The sequence below is a fragment of the Rhagoletis zephyria genome, unplaced genomic scaffold, assembly GCF_001687245.7.
Source record: "Rhagoletis zephyria isolate East Lansing unplaced genomic scaffold, Rhagoletis_zephyria_1.1 Rzeph_scaffold_00675, whole genome shotgun sequence".
In the NCBI taxonomy this organism is placed as follows: domain Eukaryota; kingdom Metazoa; phylum Arthropoda; class Insecta; order Diptera; family Tephritidae; genus Rhagoletis; species Rhagoletis zephyria.
The window spans coordinates 6,760-25,001 of NW_016157759.1; positions in this window are offsets into that span (position 1 = coordinate 6,760).

Genomic DNA, 18,242 nt, shown 5'->3' on the forward strand with positions numbered 1-18,242 from the left:
GCTGGAGATGATTCTGAGTGTTCTCGCTTTTTAACGGATATTGTGCTATCAGCCTCGAGTTCCAAAAGAAATACCTCGCTGCAATAAATTTAAAATTTCCGTTAGTACTGTTTAAAAAAATAAAGTTTCATGTTTGCAAACTATTTTATTGCACAATCAGACAGCCAAGCTTTATTGTCACTTCATGTGATCGGAAATATGCGAAACATCATTTTTGTGGAAAGAGATTGATTTACAAACACATGTGGTTTTCAAATATTACCTTTTAGCCTGATATTTTTTGAATATGGCGTTTGCTTTTCCAGTGCCAGAAAGTCTGCGTAGGTTGCCTTCCTCCAGCGATCGCAGGCGTGCCTCTAGTTTCAGCCTCATGAGTTGCTCCTAGTTCACAACTCGCCTCCTCTCCAAAGGCGTCAACTCGAGTAGCTAAGGAAGCCTTTGCTGCCAATGATCTCGACATTCTACCTTTATTTTTTACTACATAATTATATGTATGTATGTATTTGAGAAAAATTTTCTTTTTGATTTACATTTCACAAAGCTAACTTAGGTATATCGAAAATATCAAAATTAACAAAGTAAAGTAATGAAGCAAGTGCAATATAAAGCATAAACCCTACAATACTCCCCCTTCCAGAGAATCGTTATTTCAGATTATTTGCAGATTACACACCTGTATATATCATTGCCGATTCAATCGACGAAGCCACTCTACAATTAAATAATGATTTAAAAATACTCTATAAAAAATTATGTCAAAACAAACTTAAATTAAATGTTACTAAGAAAAAAAATATGATAATTTCAAATACGAAAGTTCATAAAAATAATGGGGCGTATTCTTGTTTTAATATAATTTTCAAATAAATAACTCCCTTAACTGAAGTTGGATTTGACTTTTTGTAAAAGGTGGCAGCTCTTATCCATAAGTAGATAATGATTTTATATATCTCCATACCAATTTCCAGTAATCTACCAAAAATGTTTCCTGAGAAATGCAGTATGAAAAATTCCGTTTGTATGGGAGGTGCCACGCCCCCTTTTATAATCGAAATTATATGTATCCTATATTTTAAGTTGGGCTAAATGACAGGAGTGTACAAAATTTCATGATGATCGGTAGAGTAGTTAAAGCGTGAAAACGTAGCAAACAAACAAACTCACTTTCTGATTTATAATATTAGTAAGGATTGGAATTATTGTTCGCTTCTATTTCGGCCAATCGCGCAAATTAATTATTAAAGAAATATCGAAAGAAAATAACAAATTTTGTTTATTTTTGAAGACAGTTTCAGCGAGGGCGCTCTAAAGAAACAGGTATAAACTTTTGAAAGAAATATGTGTTGAGTCAAATCAGTTCATTATAAATGTGGTTCTTACATTGGTATAAACAAGGTATGTGTTTCCAGTGGAATTTTAAATTCTATTGAATTTTAAGACTTCCATCAAAATATTTCGGAAAAATATTTACATTGTTTGTGNATTATTAAAGAAATATCGAAAGAAAATAACAAATTTTGTTTATTTTTGAAGACAGTTTCAGCGAGGGCGCTCTAAAGAAACAGGTATAAACTTTTGAAAGAAATATGTGTTGAGTCAAATCAGTTCATTATAAATGTGGTTCTTACATTGGTATAAACAAGGTATGTGTTTCCAGTGGAATTTTAAATTCTATTGAATTTTAAGACTTCCATCAAAATATTTCGGAAAAATATTTACATTGTTTGTGCCAACACATAAAGCGCTTTGACCCAGTTCGCTATGATTCAAAACGGAAGCATAAACCAACTTTCAATACGCTTAGAAATTCAAAAGTGTATTGGCTCGAATTTGTTTTCAAATCGCTTTTTTATTTCTCACATCGGTTAGAAAACAGGTATAAGCACATAACTCATTTGACGCGAAGTGACAAAAGGCTGGTTTTCGTTATACAGCCCGTTTTAAGTTTCAATTATTATTATAACAAATTTGAATTCTTGTTCACTTCCATTTCGGTCCACTTCGCAAATTAATTATTTAAGAAATATCGAATAAGAATAACAAATTTTGTTTGCTTTGTAATACGGTTAGGAACACGATATGGAACCGAAAGTATCGATATAGTACTCATTTAAAGTATCGCTGTACCCCATAATGTCGGGATAAAAAGACTCGATATTCCAAATATCAATACTAAATTCACAAAATTAGATCCTTATATTGATCTTTTTTTCTAATGAGGAATGAACGCTTTGAACTTTAGTAAGTGTTTGCTTATGTAGAGGTAAGTGTGTTAAAAGCAGAGATCGAAAATGACCGCCACCAAGTGTCTTGTATGGTGTTTACCACTGACACAAACACTCACATCTAAAGCAAAGAGTGTTTCTCACCGTGTCATATCACTCAGTGCGATCTTTTTGTGTTTTCCGTTGTGGGTTATTTATCAACTGCTAAAATTTCCATTAGGCAAAGACACTTTGGCAGGGACTTTTATTTTTAAGTGTCTTAATTTGTGGGTTATTGTAAGACTGAAAAATATAAGTGGTCGTACATAAGTGGAAGCAAAGCGTTAGGCATATCTTTACACGACATATACGTACACATACATTTGCGAACATTTATGACAAAGAAGTGAGCGTGCACATTCATAATATGATACACCGAAAATAAGTTATTTTATTTTCTTGGTAAATAAAAGGATAAAGGCAAAGGTAAAAATAAAAACAAAAACAAAGAAGCGTAAGGATAAATGCAAAAATTAAGATCAAGGTAAATTTAAAAATTTTACTAATATAAGGGCGTTCGTGGGTAACCGCGCTCCAACACTTATTTTTCCTCTTCCAGCGATAAGTGTCTATGTCCAAAAGCAACGGAAAAAATATATGCAAATATCCCTTTCCCAATGAGAGGAGCAAATATCTACAAAAAATAAACCACCTGTTCTGTTTTGTGGGTTATTTTTTCTCTTAAATAGTGACGGTTATTTTGGGACACCTTCAAAGTGGAGAGGGATATTTTCGACCTCTGGTTAAGAGGCATCACCGAAAGCGCGGGTTGAAATCCCGCCATATTCCAACCTAAGTTAGTACATATGTATTTGTGCTCTTTATAGCCCAACTATATCCATATTGCTTTACATATAGTATATTCCAAAGTATAGACATATCGTTGGCTTAGTTCGCAAACGTGCTAAGTCCACTTTTTATGTAAATTGACATTTTGATGTAGTAAGATAGCATAACTGAAAATACATCATTACCAAAAAAGAAAATTACCGTAATGTCGTTTTTACTTGTTGTTTTTCATTGGTACGCAAATGTGCTAAGTCCAAAAAAATCAAAAAAAAAAATATATACACGTCTGTCCGCGTACACGATAACTCGAGATATCTCAACGAAATTTGGTATGTAGGTTGCCCTTTATCCAAGGTAATTTGGTATTAAAAATGGGCGAATCGGAATGTAACCACGCCCATTTCCGATATAAGGTATTTTCTAAAAATGCAAAAACTACGATATTTCAGTAAATATTGGATGCAAATTGTTCAAAATTAGTATGTGAAGTAGAATTTTTGTAAAAAATATTATTATTATTTTTGGAAAATGGGCGTGACCCCGCCCGCCTATTATGAAATGCTGTATCTCAGTAGCCCATTCACCAAACTCGGTACGAGCCTTATTTAGGATCTAGCTAAGAAATCTGTTAAAAATGTAATTCACTTAAAATCGATGATCGCGATAACCACTTAGCAGAAAATAAGATTATGATACATTTTTGGATAATGGGCATGGCGCCGCCCACTTATGACCACAAATGTGTAACTCGGTAACCGATTTATCAATTTCTACCAAACTCGGTGCACTTAATAAACCTGGTACGGAAAAGCAATTCGTTGAAAATTATTCAAATCGGACCAAAATTACATTCGCTTCCCGTATATCTAACGGTAAATTTCAAAAATACGGAAACTCTGATATTTCAATAACTGAAGACGCTAATTTACTTCAAGTTAATACTTACAACAATCTCTTAACAATAAATAAGACTGCGTGACACCGCCCACTTTATGACTACAAGGTGTATTTCGGTAGCCACTTTAGCGATTTCCACTAAACGTGGTTCAATTATTTCATTGAGTTTAACTCAGGATATTATCGAAAACCTTTGAAATCGGGAAAAAAGCCCCTGCTTACGACAGTATTTGATACCTGCGCCGGGTATATAAAGTTCGGTTTCGCCCAAACTTATACCTCTTTACTTGCTTTTAATTATTTTCTTTTATAAATGGTACATAAATTTACGACTTAAAATAGTTATTTTTGTTAATAGCAATGAAATAAAACTGTATTAGGTTATAATTCATTTTAAAACAATAAAATATATTTAAACTAAACAATTAAATCTTTTAACAATAAAAAATAATGGAAAAAAGGTTGATAGAAAATGTGCTAAGTCCACATTAAGAGAATAAAATCTTAAAGAGAAAATGTGGTAAGTCCTAAAAGAGCCTATAAGTCTGCAACAGCTTTATTTGGAAATTGGCCGATTATTGGTACTAAAACAAGACGAACTAAGGAATAAAACTGCATTTACAGATTAGAAAAATATTGAAAACAAAAAAAGTTAGACGGTTTTTTGTCCCTCCTGAAAAATAAAAAAAATGGACTTAGCACGTTTGCGAACTAAGCCAACGATATGGTCTTTTATAGCGGAAGGTCATAGTACGACATAGATTTGCAAAAAATGAAACCGCTACGTAGCCTGAAACCAAAGTAAAGCGCTAAAAATTAGTTTAAAAACAATATTAACAAAAAAAAATTTCAATGGAAATTTAAGTAGCGTAACGTCATGTAACGTCACGTCAAATTCTTCGGCTAATATAAAAAATCAGAACAGATTTCTAAATTTTTGAACTTCAAAAATTAACCTTAAATATTTCAAATATTACTAAAAAAAATAGTTTTTAAATTTTTCATTTTATATTATTAATCACATTAACTTTGTAATGTACATTTATGATTCGATCCGATACTGGGTTCTGGCACCCGATTCCAAAAAATATCGTTTGAAAACTATCGATTAAGAAGTATCGGTATCGAATGGCAAAAATATCGATATGGTATCTTATCGTATCGAAACTCGTGGACCTACATACGTTTTCAGCGAGTGCGCTTTAACGGCACTGAATACTTGCAAGAAATATGTGTTGAGTCAAATCAGCAAGACGGTTTAAGCTTAAAAAATTTGCACAAAAATATAAAAAAAAAAATTCTACGGAATCGTAATAATGAAATTTTTGATGCTGTTTTTTCAAAGATTGGTATAAGAAAAAATTTAATAACTGAACCTTAACTATTCCGATTTAGACTAGTGAGGTATCATTGGCAAGACATTTCCTACCCTTTTTATTTCATTTTCTAATAAACTCATTCAAAGGATGAAAGAAAAAGGTAAGATGAACGAACGTCGTTCCAAGTTGAACTAAGATATGTTGGTATTTGGGGGGAAAAAATGGGACGTGAATGAATTTTGTTTGTACGCTAATAAAAATAGTGGGAATATACCTTTCCACTGGTATCTCTTAAGTCTAAATCGGAATAGTTTTGGCCCAGTTATTCAAGTTTTCCGTAAACAAATCTTTGAAAGGCTGAACGTATTAGAAAATATGGAAATATATAAACGGAAGACCTTCAGCGAAAAAATAATAAATGAGCAGGTAAACACCGCATGGGACGTAATATTCGAGCCACTCAAGCTACTATATAAGAATAACCGTAACAACAATGCTTTGCAGATAGACACAGAGGTAAATACACGTACGGCAAAAATTAAGGATTTCTATCTACCCGCAACACGAAGACACATTTAGGTACCTGTTGGGTACCTCAATACCAAGAACACGTACCTGCTACAAAAAAGCAGTTAAAGAAAACGTGTAAATACGAACAAAAAAGCACATTTCCAAAACCGGTTTCCTCAAAAGAAATTTGACAAGGGATGACGGAAACTCGTTCCAAAATACTTCGAAATTGTTTCCTTTTTCGGATACGTTTCCGGATATTTTGCTGGCTGAGAAGCCACTGAAGTGAGAATACATATATGCACCTGCGTTCAACAAATTAGAAACGAAATTCAAAATTATACTGTGTGCAAATTATGTTTATTTTTGAAAAATTTTCATTTAATATATAATTCAATCTGTAACAGGAACCATAATAATAAAAGTTTCAACGCTTGAAAAAAATTACCAAAATTTAAAATATTTTCATCAAAACTTTTTTGGAAGTTAGACTAAGTTTTTTTTGTCATCAAAATTGTTTGAGGTTTGATTAATTTTTTTGCAATTTTTGCAATCTTTGAAACTGTTATTATTGTTGTTTCTGTTACAGATTGAACTATATTTTAAATGAAAATTATTAAAAATAAAAATAATAAATATAATTTATAAACGATATCATTTTAAATTTCGATTCTAATTATTTGAACGCAATAAATAAACAAGGTTTACTGAAGCTAAAGAGAAATCTTTTACAACAATGGATAAGTTACATAAAATTTATTCATTCCAAACCATTTATTCATTTTGTTCATTGCCGTAACTGTGGCCATATTTTGAACACCTATGCTTCAATTTAAAAGATTAGTTTTTTATGTACATATGAATATTTTGTATATTAGTACTCATTCACGTAACTTATTCAATCGTAAGCATTTAGACATTGGCAAAACAACCCTGCTTGTGCAACCCTTTTATGCCGAATAACAACCCTGACAATTCTGAAAGAACTCACTTCTTCGTTTTAAGCACCCCAAGTGGCCAATAGCTGAAACAGCAGCGATTATGGAAAGTTTCCGACAGGTGTCGCGCCAATACGCTTCAGTTGGTCTTGTTAATATTTATGCACACATTTATATTTGTGCATATGTATATATGTGTATGTAGCAATAAATTGCACAATTCTCAGATTCTATAAGTATTACGCTTTTATACACATATGTAAATGTACATATTTTTTATTCAATCTATGCTCACATTTTAGTAGGTACTACTGTGGTCAGTAGATATATGTATGTACGTATGTATTGTTATAAACAAAATTAAGAAAATGCATTCAATATATTTCTATTGAAATTTTCTTTAATTTATCTGTATTCAACACTTACACCTTCCCACTTTCAGCAATATTCGATTTCCTTTACTTTCGTTAACACTTTTAAATTTTTTAATGGAACGAGAAAACACTTCACTAATATCAATACTGGACCAAATGATGACAACACCGACGCCACCGAGTTATAACAACATGACACATAGGCCAGAGAATCAGCTATTGTAGCAATCACCGCAAGCAGCAGCTCAAGCGAAAACACAAACAAAAACTACAGCATCACAGTTTTCTACTAACGACAAGGATAAGCCCGCCGCCGATTTGTGGTATTCAAAATCCTGATTTTCGTCCTTTCCGTACACTTTGCATGCACGCTATGCAACTGGCATTAATCGTGCTGCAAAAATTTCATAAATATCCTAAATGTTTTGCGGTAATGGTGTTAATGCTGCTGCTGCTCTTGCTGGTTATGACGGCAATAGTGGATAGCGGTGGTGGTTTCGCTAAGTTCATGGTGGTTGCGGTGCGAGCAATACACTTAATGCCAAAAAATACACAAATTCATGCACAAAAACAAAAAGAGAGCACTGCATAGCATTGGGAGAAAAATAGCAGTCGTATTGTAAATTTCTTTTTCGTCTGCCGTTGTTATTTTCGTGTTTTTGTACATATGTATGTATGTTTCAGCGGCCGTTGGTGTTGTGGTTAGCAGTACGCTATTCCGTTCTACAGGGCCTAGATTCGAGCTAAGCTTGCGGAAAAAAATAAAACAAAAAAAGTTTTTTTCTAAAGCAGTCGCCCCTTGACAGGCAATGGCAATCCTCCCACTCTGCCATAGAAAACAGCTCCTCATAAAAATACAATCGCCGTTCGGAGTCGGCGTAAAGCTGCAGGCCCTCCCCTTTGTGTGACAACATTAAGGCGCACGCAACAAATCGGAGGAGAAGCTCGGCCAAACACTAACATAGGGTAAGCGCCAATCTATTACACGGTGCTACAAAAAAAGTCATTAAATACACCCGAAACAAAACCTAGTGTAGGTTGTTGCTATGGTCGATAACAACATAAAAATAGGTTCCGTATAGTTCTTGAACCCTCCATTTTTATATTATTGAAAAACAACCGTTATGTTCGTACTTGTTGCACTTACATATATATTAATAGCTTGAATGCTCCTTTGAGAGAAGGGAACTTCGGGACACTTAACTGTGCTACGTGTGGAGATAGCGGCTTGAAACGGATACCCAATTGATTCGAAATGAATAAAATAAAACAAACAAATGAAACCAACGTTGATGTTATGGAGGAATAATGCAGCGCATTCAGGAAGAGCAGTAGAGTTGTGCGCTCCCCGCCACAAACTCCCCTGCAGGGAAATGCCGGCACCACGAGCACGGAGAAAGCCGCCGACGTGGCGCAGAAGGCTACACCTTGCCAAACGGCAACTCCCGGCAGCCGGGATAGTCGTCTTCAAACGCCGGCTGCTGCAAACAGCGACAAGCATGTCACCGCAAGTTTGGGAACTTGCGAAGGAAATGAAGATGAGCAATTGGCCTAGATTCGGCTCGTCTTGAAGAAGAAGCAGAGTGCTGTCTCCAAGCAGAAGAATGTGTCCATGGACATAAAAACGGGTATAGCCCAAATCGAGGAGAGCCCAAAAATATATTAAGCTACCTGCGAGAGCAGCGCCGGAAAGGGTCTACCCTTTCCCTAGAAAGCCCAAGCCAGGGCCAGCGCCAGGTGAACCCTTGGTCAATAAGGGCGAGGCGACCAGCCGCAAAAAAAAGAAGAGGGTGAGAAAAAAGAAGAGTCTCGCCAAATTAATCATTAAGCCAGCTGAAGGCAAAACCTATGCAGAGGTGCTGGGAACGATACGCGGTAAGCTCCAACCCGAGAAGACGGAGACCGTAATTCGATCTGTTCGGAAAACCCGCGAAGGCGGCGTGCTCATCGAAATGGAGCGCTGTGGCAACCACACAGCATTTAAGGAAAATGTGTGCACTGCCATTGGCCAGCTTGGAGACGGCCGTATTCTCACTAGCTGTTTACGTCTAGAAGTTCTGGGCATGGACTGTCTAACCACGGCCCCAGAAGTGGAGAACGCTATACGCGGGGAATTAGGAGACAAGATGAATGGCCAACTTCGCGTCTCTCTCCTCGCTGTAAACTCGCGAGAACAAAGAATGGCCGTGGTGGAAATCGACGAACTGCCAGGCCGGACTCTTATCGAAAAGGGAAAGCTGCGAGTAGGATGGATTATCTGCCGTGTCCGAGAGCGCGCGGTTGTCCAAAGGTGTTTCCGCTGTCATGGGATATGGCCACAAAAAGGCGGCATGCAAGGCCCAGACAGAAGAAGTTCATGCTGGAAATATGGTCAGCAGGGCCACATAGCCTCTACATGTAAAGAAAGCCCAAGCTGCTAACTGTGCTCGGCAGGAGATGGACAGAAAAATGCCAATCACCTGCCCGGGTCGGGAGCGTGCAAGGCCTTCAGGGATGCCCTTGCTGAGGCTAAGACAAAGCTTGGGAGAATATGATTAAATTTATACAAGGCAATATGAACAGGAGTAGGGTAGCTGATGACCTGCTGGACCAATTGGTTCTTGAACAAAGAGCAGACGCTGTCATCATCAGTGAACCCTATAGAACAAAGGAAACCTGGCATGTTGAGCAATCAGGCTCGGCCGCGATATAGATTGGTAACCCCAACCATCGCGCAGAGAGCAGCGGGGTAGGACGCTGCTACGTCTGGGTTAAAATGGCGCAAATCACTGTGGTGAGCTGCTACCTGTCTCCAAACGACACAGTCCCTGTCTTCAGGGGAAAGCTCGAAGACCTTGAAGACGAATTGCGCGATATAACCGGCCACATAATTGTTGCTGGAGATTTCAACGCAAGAGGTGTGGAACGGGGTACGCCCCAAACAAACACCAGGGGAAGACTGGTCCTTGAAATGGCAGCCCGCATTGGCCTGACCATCCTCAACACCGGAACGACCCCTACATATCGAAGGCCGGGTTTTGGATACTCTATCCCCGACATAACCCTGGTCTCAGAAAGCCTTCTCCGAAGGGCTGACGGATGGAGAGTGATGGAAGACCTGAGTGGTAGCGACCACAACTACATCACCTTCCAAGTCACTGACATCACGCGAGGGCAAACACGTAGTATCCCTCGCAGGAAACCAGGATGGAACCTGTCTGGTGTCGATGTTCGCAAGTGCGATACATCACTCCTAGCAGATTCCCAAGGTATTTCACCCACAATGGGAGAGATCCACAACATGGAGATTTGTACTAAGCTGGTCGAAGAAACCATGCGCTGCATTCACCGGGAATGTAAAGCCTCAATGCCACAGGGGAGGGCATGGTCAGGTAAAAAGCAGCTATACTGGTGGAATGACGGAATTGCAGAGCTGCGAAGGGCCTGCCATAGAATGCGGAGACTCGCAACGCGCGCTCGTGGTAGACCTGAGGCGCTGACCAGAGCAGCAGCCTACAAAAGCGCTAAGAAAACACTTGGGCCGAGATACAGAAGAGTAAACGGAACTGCTGGAAAGCGCTATGTGACGAAGTGGATCGCGATCCCTGGGGCCAGGGATACAAAACAGTGATGAAAAAGTTCCATACATCATCACAAGCGATGGATGAGGCCCGAGTTAAGAATATAGTGGATGCGCTATTTCCCACACACCCACTAAGAGCCGATACAGTGTTCGTCAAGGAGCAAGCCGAGGCACCACTGTTTTCGACAGACGAGCTGAAGCTAGCCCTGCGAAGCATGAAAACCGGCAAGGCTCCAGGCGCAGATGGCATACCAGCGGAGGCAATCAGGTTAGCAGCGAAAACGAGCCCTGATCTCCTGCTTAACATATACAACAGCTGCCTTCTGCCTTAGGGCCCGGGTCTTCCCAAGCCAATGGAAGAAGGCGAGACTGTACCCAAGGACAAAGGGGACCCAAACTCTCCTTCATCCTTCCGGCCACTCTGCATGCTAGACACAGCAGGCAAAATGATGGAGAGTCTGCTCAAAATACGCTTGACGTCAGCCATAGAAAGCGAGGGAGGCCTTTCACCCCGACAACATGGCTTCAGGAAGGGACACTCAACTATAGGAGCAATTGGCGAAGTAGTCGAGGCGGTACATAAGGCCGAAGAAGCCTGCCACCAGGCGCGGCCAATAGTGCTGCTAGTCATACTGGACGTCAAGAACGCCTTCAACTCGGCAAGATGGGACGACATGCTGGAGACCTTGGAACGGTCATTCAAGGTTCCAACATACTTGCTAGGTATGATCCGGGACTATCTCCGAGACCGTTGGCTTTTGCACGACACAACACAAGGTCAGAGAAAGAGACGTATAACCGGCGGAGCGGCACAGGGATCTGTACTGGGCCTGAACCTCTGGAACGCCACGTATGACAGTCTGTTGCGCACGGAAATGCCGGAGAGCGCCTTCCTTGAAACAAGAAGAACGTCCAAGCCAGAAACGTCCACACACAGCTCAAGCTAAACCAGGTCATGCGCAACGCCAGTGGCTGGATGAGCGATCACGGTCTGCAATTGGCAACAGCCAAAACGGAGATCGTGCTCCTCACCAGGAAACGGATCCCAACAATTATAAATATAATGGTCGGACCTCAACTCGTGACGACTTCTAGGTCTACAAAATACCTAGGGGTGAAGCTTGACAGCAAACTCACATTCTGGGAACACATCCATGGAGTATGTGAAAAAGCTGCGCAGAGCACGGCGGCTCTAAGCCGGCTGATGGCGAACGTGGGCGGCCCGAAGCCATGCCGCAGGAAGCTTCTGATGACAGCAGTCGAGTCGGTGCTCATGTATGGGGCAGAAATATGGGCCGACGCATTGAAATTCAAAAAATATCGGATTCAAATGTTTTCGGTCCAGCGCAGAGGTGAGCTACTTGCTTACGAGCGAAAAGAGATTTACAATCTCAGTGCCGAGATAGGTCGAGCAGCTGCCGCGGCAAGGGCGCGCGAGCAACTGATCCAGCAGTGGCTACAAAACTGGAAAGCGAGCACAAAAGGTCGATGGACGCACTCCCTGATAGCCGACATTCAAACATGGTTTATGGTCATGGTTACTTCCGAGAATATCTTCATAGAATGGGAAGGGTGGACTCACCGTTCTGCCACTACTGTGGAAACGTCGAAGATAACGTGTACCATACATTCTTCACCTGCGAACACTTCTTGATTTCGCGCAGAATATTAGAAGAAAGACACGGAGACATAACTCCAAACAACATAGTTGGGGTAATGATCTCCAGTTCAGAAAAATGGGAAGCAGTTGCGAGATACGTGAAATTCGTACTCCGTGGTCTACTGAGGACACCCTAATTAAACGCCCCTACGAAAGAGCAGCCCCAAGGCTCTAGAAGCGCGCTCCTGCATCTGAAGACATGCAGGATTGCGGTGCCAAATGCGGGATTCTTGCGCGGGCTGTGGGGGTTTGGGTCTTAGTGGGTAGCCCAACACGCTTCGGTGGGAGTCCCACGGGGAAGATAGTATAGAGACTAGCGCCCCCCGCCAGGCCATAAAGCATTTCCCTCTCCTACGAACAAAAACAAAAAAAAAATAGCTTGGCTATTTTTCATCCTATTTTAAAAGCAAAACATGTTTTGAAAATAGGATTTAAAGACCTTTCAAATATATATATAGTACAATACACTGTTAGACTTATGGCCTTATTCATAAAAAATAAAGTAGGTTTAAAGAGCATTATAAATTGACGTTTTCATACATTTTTCGTTTTATAAACCTTTTATAAAGCTACTTTATTTTTTATGAATAAGGCCATTAGCTTGTGGGAGTTTTTATCTGTTAAAATTTAATAAACCACTATTTTTCTTATTTTTTTCAACTTTGACCATCGCTGATTTCAAAAATTTCTATGAAAGTTGCCAAATATGTATTGTTTACCTAAAAAAACATTTATTTTTGAATAAACTGATATCTCACCTAATGAAATTGCATTAAAATTGTCGAAGTTAAGCTATTTATGCAAAAATACGGCCTTGAATTTATTTGTGTGTATGTACCGGAAGTTCAGATTTTTTGAGCAGTGTGGCTAAGGAATTCATCAATATTTACTCAAATTTAATATATGTATACCATGGCTCATTAGCACAAAATTGTAGGAAAATGGACGTGGTACCGCCCACTTCTAATATATATGCGCATCTCAAAAACATATTGCGGCTAGCCTTCTTAAACACCGTGTTGAATATTTCTGAAATCGAATTCGTCCGTCCAGACACCATTTATAGCAAAGGTATTATGGCAAAGTTTCTGTACAATCTAGTCTGGATATCAGCCTCACCGCAAGGTATCATATGAGACATTTCATGTCACCGCGGCCACCTCTGTGCGCGACCTGTAAGGATTTGGATGAAAGTTGAAGAGATTCAAGGTCTATATGACGTAGGGTTGCCTACTTACATGGGGCTTAAATTTTAGGAAAACATCATACATACCATTATTTAAAGTGTTATATCTTGGAAACCTTTTTAACGAAACTTAATGAAAAAAATGTATTTCCTCCGTCTTATTATGGGCTTTAATTATGCATTTTTTACATTAATGTGCAACGTATAAAAAACAAAAAAGTAAACCTTTTTCTTTTTGATTTTTTTTGATCATAGCATTTAAAAAAAATTTTATTTTTACATAAAAATGTTGTCTATCTTCTTCTTCTTCTTTATTGGCGCTGTAACCATCTAAGCGATTTTGGCCGAGCCCAAAACAGCACGCCAGTCATTTCTCTTCTGTGCTAACTGAGGCCAATTGGAAATGCCAAGTGAAGCCAAGTCCTTCTCCACCTGGCCTTTCCGACGCAGACCGCGGTCCGCGTTGAATATTTTCAGAGCAGGAGCGTTTCTGTCCATTCGAACGACATGGCCAAGCCAGCGGAGTCGCTGAATTTTAATTCGCCGCACTATGTCTATATCGTTGTAAAGCTCATACAGCTCATCGTTAAATCGTCTGCAATATTCGCCATCACCAACGCGTAAAGGTCCGTAAATCTTTCGCCGAATCTTTCTCTCAAAAACTCCAAGAGCCGCCTCATCAGATGCTTTCATTGTCTATGCTTCCGCGCCATAAACCAGCACAGGCATGATGAGTGACTTATAGAGTGTGATCTTTGTACGACGAGAGAGGACTTTACTTCCCAATTACCTACTCAGCCCAAAGTAGCACTTGTTGGCAAGAGTGATTCTCCGTTGGATTTCAAGGCTGACATTATTATTGGTGTTAATGCTGGTTCCCAAATAAACGAAGTCGTCTACTTTTTCAAACTTGTAACTGTCAACAGTGACGTGGGTGCCAAGACGCGTATGCTCTGACTGTTTGTGTGCTGACAGGAGATACTTCGTTTTGTCCTCGTTCACCACCAGACCCATTCGCTTTGCTTCTCTATCCAATCCCGAGAAGGCAGAACAGACGTAGCCCTTGTTTTTACCGATAATATCGATGTCGTCGGCATACGCCAGCAATTGTACGCTCTTATAAAGTATTGTGCCTGAGCGGTTCAGTTCTGCGGCTCTTATTATCTTCTCCAACATAAGATTAAAGAAATCACACGAAAGGGAGTCCCCTTGTCTGAAACCTCGTTTGGTATCAAACGGCTCGGAGAGGTCCTTCCCTATTCTGACGGAGCTGGTGGTATTGCTCAACGTCATTTTACACAGCCGTATTAGTTTCGCGGGGATACCAAATTCAGACATCGCGGCATAAAGGCAACTTCTCTTCGTGCTGTCGAAAGCGGCTTTGAAATCGACAAATAGATGGTGTGTGTCGATCCTATTCTCGCGGGTCTTTTCCAAGATTTGGCGTATTGTGAATACCTGATCTATGGTGGATTTTCCAGGCCTAAAGCCACACTGATAAGGTCCAATCAGCTCGTTGACGGTGGGCTTCAGTCTTTCGCACAATACGCTCGATAAGACCTTGTAACCTATGCTTAGAAGGCTAATTCCGCGGTAGTTGGCGCGTATGGCGGGGGCGCCTTTCTTGTGGATTGGGCAGAGCACACTTAAATTCCAGTCGTCGGGCATGCGTTCATCTGACCATATTCTGCATACGAGCTGATGCATGCACCTCATCAGCTCCTCGCCGCCGTACTTGAATAGCTCGGCTGGCAGGCCGTCAGCTCCAGCAGCTTTGTTGTTTTTCAGCCGCGTAATCGCTATTCGTACCTCGTCATAGTCAGGCGGTGGGACAGCTACTCCATCATCATCGACTGGGGACTCGGGTTCGTCTTCCTCACTACTTTCAGCGCTGCTACCATTCAGTAGGTTATAAAAGTGTTCCCTCCACAATTTAAGTATATTCTGGACATCGGTCACTAGGTCGCCATTGTTGTTCTTACAGGAGTTCGCCCCGGTCTTGAAACCTTCCGTAAGTCGCCTAACCCTCTGGTAGAATTTTCGGGCGTTCTTCCTTTCGGCCAGCATCTCAAGCTCTTCGCACTCACGTATTTCGGCCTCTCTCTTCTTATTGCGGCAAATACGTCTCGCTTCCTTCTTCAGTTCCCTATAACGGTCCCACATGGCTCGCGTTGCGCCCGATCGCAGCGTGGCCCTGTAGGCGGCATCTTTTTTCTCTGCGGCTTCTTGACATTCCTCATCGTACCAGTTGTTCTTTCGGGCTCGCTGAAATCCAACTACTTCTTCGGCGGCGGTACTTAATGATCGGGAAATGTGGTTCCACTGCTCGCGTACGTCGGATTGTTGAAGAGTGCTCTCAGAGAGCAGGTGTGTGAGTCGAGTGGCGAATAAATTGGCCGTCTGTTGTGATTGCAGCTTTTCGACGTTAAGCTTTCCTTGCATTGTTGGGCGCACATTTTTTGCTGCACAGAGGCGGGTGCGTATCTTGGCTACAACAAGATAGTGGTCCGAGTCGATGTTTGGCCCTCGGAGTGTACGTACGTCCAAAACGCTTGAAGCATGCCTTCCGTCTATCACAACATGATCGATTTGGTTTCTCGTTTTTCGATCTGGAGACAGCCATGTAGCTTGGTGGATGTTCTTATGCTGGAACCTAGTACTACATATTACCATATTTCGGGCCCCGGCGAAGTCGATCAGCCTCAGTCCGTTATCGGACGTTTCGTCGTGGAGGCTGAATTTTCCGACAGTGGCGCCAAAGATCCCTTCCTTGCCCACCTTGGCATTAAAATCGCCAAGCACGATTTTGACATCGTGTCGGGGGCAGCGCTCATATGTACGTTCCAAGCGCTCATAGAAGAGATCCTTGGACGCCTCATCCTTCTCTTCCGTCGGGGCATGGGCGCAGATGAGCGAGATGTTGAAGAATCTAGCTTTGATGCGGATTGTGGCTAGACGTTCCTCCACCGGGGTGAACGCCAGTACCCGGCGACGGAGTCTCTCTCCTACCACGAATCCTACACCGAATTTGCGCTCCTTTACGTGGCAACTATAGTAGAGGTCGCAAGGCTTCACGATTACTTTTCCTTGCCCCGTCCATCGCATTTTTTGGATTGCGGTGATGTCAGCCTTTGTCTTCCCGAGGACATCAACCAGCCGGGCAGAGGCACCTTCCCCATTAAGGGTCCAGATATTCCAGGTGCATACCCTTAAATCATAGTCCTTTATACGTTTGCCGTTGCTCGAGCAATATGATAAAAAGACATTGAAATTTTATGAAATTGTATATTTTTGATAGAGGAAAGGGGTAGCCAGAACGAAATTTAGGGGGGGGCCTATACAAAGAAAAATTCAAAACCAATAACTTACTTACTAAAAAATGGTTTATTATATCTTAAAATTATTGCAACCAATAGAGGTAAATATGTTGTACAAAAACACATAAACAGAAGTTCGCAAAAGTTGATATAAAACTATTCGTCGATTTAAATAGTTAACTTTTTACTGCGCATGTTTATTTTACGAGAAGGAAGCAACGTAAACCTAGCCCCGTTAGTGCGAGCCTTAACCCAAACTAAACTTCCTACCGTCATGTACCGGTCCCCTCCCGGTACCACCGTCACGGATTTCGTTGGGATTGTAATACTGTGTGACTGATAAGGTTGTAGATCTATTCTCTTCTTCTTCTTTTTATTTGGCGCTGTAACCGCCAACGCGATTTTAGCCGAGTTCAACAAAGCACGCCAGCCGTTTCTCTTCTTTGCCAACTGACGCCAATTGGAAATGCCAAGTGAAGCCAGAATACTTTCAGAACTGGAGCGTCGGTGTCCATTCGAACGACATGGTCAAGCCAGTGGAGCCGCTGTATTTTAATTCGCTGCGCTATGTCCATGTCGTTGTAAAGCTCTTACAGCTCATCATTCCATCGTCTACGGTGGACATTATAGACAATGTTTTTATGTAAAAATTAAAAATTTAAAAAAATAATCAAGAAAAAAATTAGAAAGAAAAAGGTTGACTTAATTTTTTTGGTTTTTTTATATCATTAAGCTTTGTTAAAAGGTTTCCAAGATACAACACTTTAAAGAGAGGTATGAATTACGCTTTCTAAAATTGAGGTCCCGTGTAAATAGGCAACCCTATGGCATATCGGCAAAATATGCTGCACGTATATTCATGTCACCTAGATCTTCCATCTCTTCAACTTTTATCCAAATCCTTAGAGGTCGCGCACAGAGGTGGCCGCGGTGATATGAAATGCCTCATATCACAGACTCCAGAGGTAGATGTTGCCTCGCAGCAAGTAGTTAAATATTGCGCCTTAAAATATGCACGACGTACGCTTCAGCTGAAATGGACGACACGCAATTTCTTTAAATGAAATTAGTTGGTGCTCGTATGCATGTACATATGTATGTATATGTTACCGGTCAAGCCCGATCTTAGGACAAATTAGTTTTTCCTGGGCGAAACTAGTTCTATCTAGATCAGAAACATCCGTGTAACGCGAATTCAAGTTGGACGCAACAATATTGTGTACTGCGTAGTTGGAGTTGGACTGATGAGGGTTATTTTTTTGAAGCGCGGCGAAGACCTCTCACGCAGAAGGAGTTCTGCTCAAAAATACTGTGGCGTCTGATCTAGTTTAGCCTAGTCATAACTAGTTTGTCCTAAGATCGGGTTTGGCCGGTAACATATATACTAAACTAAGGGCGTAGCTAGGCAGGGGAAAGGGGGGGGTTG